Here is a 6,000-nt window from a genome sequence, read left to right on the forward strand (position 1 = left end):
ACCAGTTATCTTGGTAACAAGTTGGGACAAGGAATTTTCCAGTAGAAAATTCAGGAATTTCATATGAACAGGTGCAGTTTTGGTGTTCGTGGTGGACCAAGTGGCCCAGTTAATGTCAGGAAAATTGTAATCGCCACCAATGATGATATTGGGATGGCTACGCTTGTTTTGGCTTAACAATTTGGAGATAGAATCAGACAATTCATCAATTGCTGTGGCCTTGTTTGTTTGGGGGCCATAGAAACTTCCAACAAACAATGGTTTAGAGCCAGCAAATTCAAGGCTTGCCCAGATTAATTCACAGTCTGAATCTAAATTGGGAAGATCAATAGAAATAAGAGTATCTTTTGTGGCAATAAAAACACCTCCTCCATTCTTGTTCCTATCTTTCCGGTAGATTGTATATCCGGTTGGGAATAGGGAATATGTTGGGATACTATCATCAACCTTACTTTCACAACCAAGGATGATGTCTGGGTTATGATGGTCAACAAGAGATTTGAAGGTAGCTTGTTTTTAGCACTTTTCAGTCCGTCACAATTTATAATCATAGTTTTGAGGCCATGACGCTTGTTCTTGGGTGGAGACAGTTTAGCTTGAGTTTTATTTACATTGATTGGTGTTGATGTTTTGGGTTGGTTTGAGTACATAGATTCATCAGTTGTGTCAAACAAAGAATCTAGGGGAGAAAAAGGATTTGAAATATCCAAGGCGGCTGTGGCAAACAAGGAGCTGTTAAAGTTAGGGCAGTCACATTTATAACAAATCCAAGAGAAACTGTTTGTAGTGTTACATAAGGTTTCATAATTTTCATCTGACATACCACAACAGTTAGTATGACACCAGAAATTGCAGGAGTCACATTGAAGTGCTTGGTCGCTTTCATACACTTCATTTTGGCAAATGCCACATGGGAAGTCAGGGTTTGTAGGGCCAGGGTTGGTTTCTACTTGGACACTCAACAGTATCGCAAGTAATAAGTGATGCTTGTTATTTGCTTTGAAATTCCACACGCTAGTTGAAAGGGTAGACTTTTGTAATGCTTGGATGGACAGAAGTACACTTCAACTATCACTGCATCGTGTAAGTTCAGAAATATCCACCCCTTGCATGACTAAACTGGGTATTTGGGCACATGTATGCATACTTAGGTTTGGGTTGCTAGTATTATGACTACTATGTCTATGATCACTAGAATAAGTGCTATCGTGAGAGTATGATTGAATCACGTAGTTTTCATTGACATGATTGAGTAGCACAAGAAATAACAGATGCGAAGACATCATCAAAAAATTCTTCATAATTGAGTGTTTACGGTCAATATCACGTGCCATCCTTGCAGTGATTTGGAAATATGATACAAGAGAATGGTACAAAATAGTTGGATCCTACCGTACAGTGCGAAAGTTGACACGACTGCAGCAAAAACAGCAAGGTAAACAGGGATCAAAATTCAGCAGGTCTGTCCAACAAGGTACACAGGGATCAAAATTCAGCAGGTCTGTCCACATAGGTAAAGCAAGGTAGGAAAAGTCTCTTCACCTGTTTGAGTTCATACGGGCAAAAATACCACAAAATAGCACACAAGATGACAGAGTGTGGTTTTACAACCCAAACCATGGACAAATAAACTTGGATGGATGATATATTCCTTGGAAAAACAAGGATTGAAAGACGAAAATATCAGAGCAATTAAAAGGTGCACCACCCGAGGCTATGACGTCACAACCATATGTGTCGGCTCATTCGTGCTGTACGGTTACATATTTCGATACTTTTCAGTGTATTTCGGTTATATATAATAATAAATGGGCAATTCCATGCAAAAGTGGACATGGCTCAAAATATTTTAAAAAAATTAGAACTTTAAAACTCCAAGTGCTACAACGGCAAATCTGGTATCAAATGAAAAAAGTTAACATGCTCCCTAAATAGTTGTCTTGTAGTTACGTCGGTGCATGATTTTTTTTTAAACCTGTTTTTTGCCAAATTTGTTTCTTTTTTGGAGTGAAAAAAGACCTACATTTGCACATATCATTCACGTTTTATTTCATGTTTTTTGTTTTGAATTGCTCAAGGAATATCGACATTTTCATATTCTGCGACGTTTTTCTTGGTTTTTTTATCTTGATAATGTATTTATTACGTAATTTGTTTCGGTCTTTTTGGCCGGACAAACTGTAGCACGAGTTACCGTAGCACGAGTTACCATGTTTTTTTGCAAGAAAATGTAAAACTATGAAGGGCAAATCTTTTTAAGATATATGAAGATAAACCTTACCATAGTAGTTACTTATCATAATCAGTTAGGCTTTATAATGTTTTTGTTTGTTTTTTAGGACACCATCACAATAAAAATGAGTAATTTTCAGCATGCCCTATGCTCGTAACACGAGTTACCGTTTTACACAGCTATCCCAAATGTACAGCAGTCGATATCTTTATATAGCAATACTAAATATAAAGGTTCCAATCAAATGAGTTTCAATGCTGGAGCATCAAGTTTGTAAATAGATGCAAAAAAGTGTAGCACTTCCCTGCGGCGAATGTACCAGTTCGTATATCGGCCAGACCGGTAGACAACTGGGAGATAGACTGAAGGAGCACAAGTCAACCGCCCCCAGCCGCAAACCCTCTGCTGTCGCAGAGCATAAAACAGACTCTCGCCACAATATTGACTGGGAATCCACAAATGTTTTAGCCAATGATGATAGAGAGTAGGCCTACCCCCGTTTAGTGCGGGAGGCCATCCAGATCAAGTAAAAATCGCCAGGACTAAATCGCGATCAAGGACTGGAATTGCCAACCTTATACAACGCCCTCATTCGACCAACAGTCGCCAATGGTCAACAAATGGGCAAGTCCATCACAACATCTTAGGACTTCTTCTGATGAAGATGTGTGTTACACATCGAAAATTTAAGGTTGGTGAATTTTGGTGCTGAAAGTCAGTTTAAACTTTTTGAAATTGTTTACAATATAATAACAAAGTTGAACAAAATAAAGAAGTTCGCTGCACAGAAGTCTCGTGTTGTTCCGCCTTTGCATCCAAAAGAAAATGACGACCACCCACTATGTAGAATGGTCATTTCGAGACTTACTATCTACAACATGTTATGGCAGCTCGGATGTTGTCACGTGCGTATTAATTTTATAAAAGCGCATTTATAAATATAACCGAAGTACACAGCTTTTTTTCAAAGGGTGTCCTCCAAAATTTCTAACCGTCTCACTGACCAGTTGTTTTTTGTGCATTTTTTTGCATTTTGTGAAGAAATTACAACAACAAAAATGGACAAAGTGGTATGCAAAATGAAGGGGAAAATCTTCTCGTTTTATTGGTGGCATCGGTATCAACGTAGCTTACATGCTTTTTAAAGTAGAAGCCAAAAGGTGGTACATCACTGATGATTTAAATTCACTTCATTTTGGAAAGCTTACTATCAACGGATTTCGTTAAAATTTGGGATATGTGTTGCTAACACATTAGGGTAATAAAGTTGATATGTAAAATGGGAATACGTGGTTCCTGATTTCATATATGACTTCATGAACTTGGTGCTCCACAACTATCAAAAAAGGAACTGGTTAAAATGCTTCTATTTTCAATGTTGAGCTATATTTTGTATTTTTAACTTGCGACATTATTTCACAGAAACTTAATTAAACCATAGGCAACAGGTTACCACAACCATACTACAGCAATGTTGAAACAAATTGTATTTCTTGTCACCTATATCACCATATTGGGTAGTTTTCCGTAAACTTAACTTTTGTGATATTGGTAACTATTTTATATTTATTTGTGAAATCCATCTCGACTAGGCATTCAAAATTGTACTCACCATTTACATCCCAAGGTATATTAGTATATCCACCTTGCACTTCTCGATAATATCCAGTTAAAGACAGAATATCAAAATTATGCCTCATTATGATATCACAGACTCTCACATGTGTATTCAAAATTGATGCTTAAATTTGACCTGAACCAATTGACCTATAACTTGACATATGGTGACCTAATAGCCTTTTCTTCTCCTAACAACACATTGTAGTATTAAATTGACTAATGACTATGCATCCATTGTGTAAGTGTTTATTTAATTTATTCAGTGTTAATATTAACTGTTATTTTGCATGCACCACTGGATTTTCTATAGAGAGTATAACAAAGGATTTAATGTATTCTATTCATGTACCCTACTTGAACATATGTTGAATGGAATACATTATGGTTTGTTATGAAACACATATCTGAGTTACTAGGATACAGTAAACAAAAAATATATAGGGCTAAAATGAGTTACTCAAATGGGTTTAAAAGCACTTTGTATGTAGATATATTTTATAAGTTCAGGACATGAGGTGATGAATATATGTATCATCAAACAAAGAATTCCTTTCCTGTCATGTGGCGAAATTTACATTTACCGAAGGGATAATCTTTTCCTGTAAACTTATGACGAGAGCTTATTTTAAGCGTACATCGCGTGTCTACTGCTTTGAAACGCACTTGGCTCTGATCGGGTGCAGATGCGATCTTCTGTTACCGAGTGAATATTTATGAATGAACTTTGCGCCGTATGTGTTGTTAGCTCCGACTTGGCAACATCACGGCAGTGCAGTGTACGCACTCGTTACAGGTTTGCAACAAAGATCTTATATAGTGTAGACTACTCCGTAGTCCACTTGCTCATTGTGCATACTCTGGATAGTGCATTTAAGCTAAAAATTCTGATTAAATTTATGTGTGCACAATTGATAGATTTTCACAACTGATCTTTTCAATCACCGTACTCACTCTGTTTGTTAGCTTCCCAAGTTTTTTTTACTCTGACTTTCGCGATTAATAAACTGGTAGATTCTAAAATCAGAATTGTTCATTATTGAAGTGCCAATATAATAATGACATTATGATATGTTGCATTCAATAATATAAGCCTACGGACACTTTACTTTTACTGTCACTAATATAATTATAAACTCCTCAACAAAAGTTTGGAAAGTTTTTTCAAACATTTGTATCTCAAATTATTTGTGACATATTCATATCGTATTGTATATCACTGGATAGTTACAATACTCCCCTTTACAATGACACCCCCATTTGAAACAATAACATTTTCACGGCTGAGTACACCCCTTGTGAATGTAGTGGGGTCTCAAAATGAATTTGCCAAATTGATCATTATTCTGTGCAGCAATCTGCAATCACATAACTTCACAATCTGGGACCTAATGCAATCCTCCAAGATGACACCGCTCACCCCACATAGCCACGACTACCTACAGAATATGGGAGTAGAGTCAAAACGGCCTGCCATCAGGCCAGACCCGGGGCCAGACCTCAACCCGAAAGAACACTTGTGGAACCAGCTTAATCGTGCTGTGCGTGCCAGAGAAGCCCATATGCAGCCACATTTAATGACCTGCGACGAATCCTTGTTGAAGAATGGAATTCCATCTCACAGTAACGTGTAACCAGGTCGGTAAACAGCGTGAGGAGAAGGTGCCTGACTATTGTGGCTGGCTGTGGATTTTCCACCCGCTATTGAGGTAGCTTTGTCAATTTGGCAAATTCTGTTTGAGACCCCTCTACATTCACAAGGCGTGTACTCAGCCGTTAAAAATGTTGTTGTTTCAAATGGGGTGTCATTGTATAGGGGAGTATTGTAGCTATCCAGTGATATACAACACGATATGAATATGTCACAAATAATTGGAGATACAAATGCTTGAAAAAACTTTCCAAACTTTTGTTAAACTTTTTCATAACAATTTTATACTAGTATTTTGATGTAATAAATATGAGTATAATTTCGAGTTCAACTGAATGCTTTCACCATGATTAATAACATGCTTTTATTTATCAAAAATCGACTAGGGCACAGTCTATAATTATAGTGCTTGGCTGAGTATAGGCCTACATGTGATTGTATCATGTTGTTTATCATAACTCTATGCAATTTTGCTTTATACGTACTAAATAAAAAATAG

The sequence above is a fragment of the Amphiura filiformis genome, chromosome 2 (assembly GCF_039555335.1).
Source record: "Amphiura filiformis chromosome 2, Afil_fr2py, whole genome shotgun sequence".
Lineage (NCBI taxonomy): Eukaryota > Metazoa > Echinodermata > Ophiuroidea > Amphilepidida > Amphiuridae > Amphiura > Amphiura filiformis.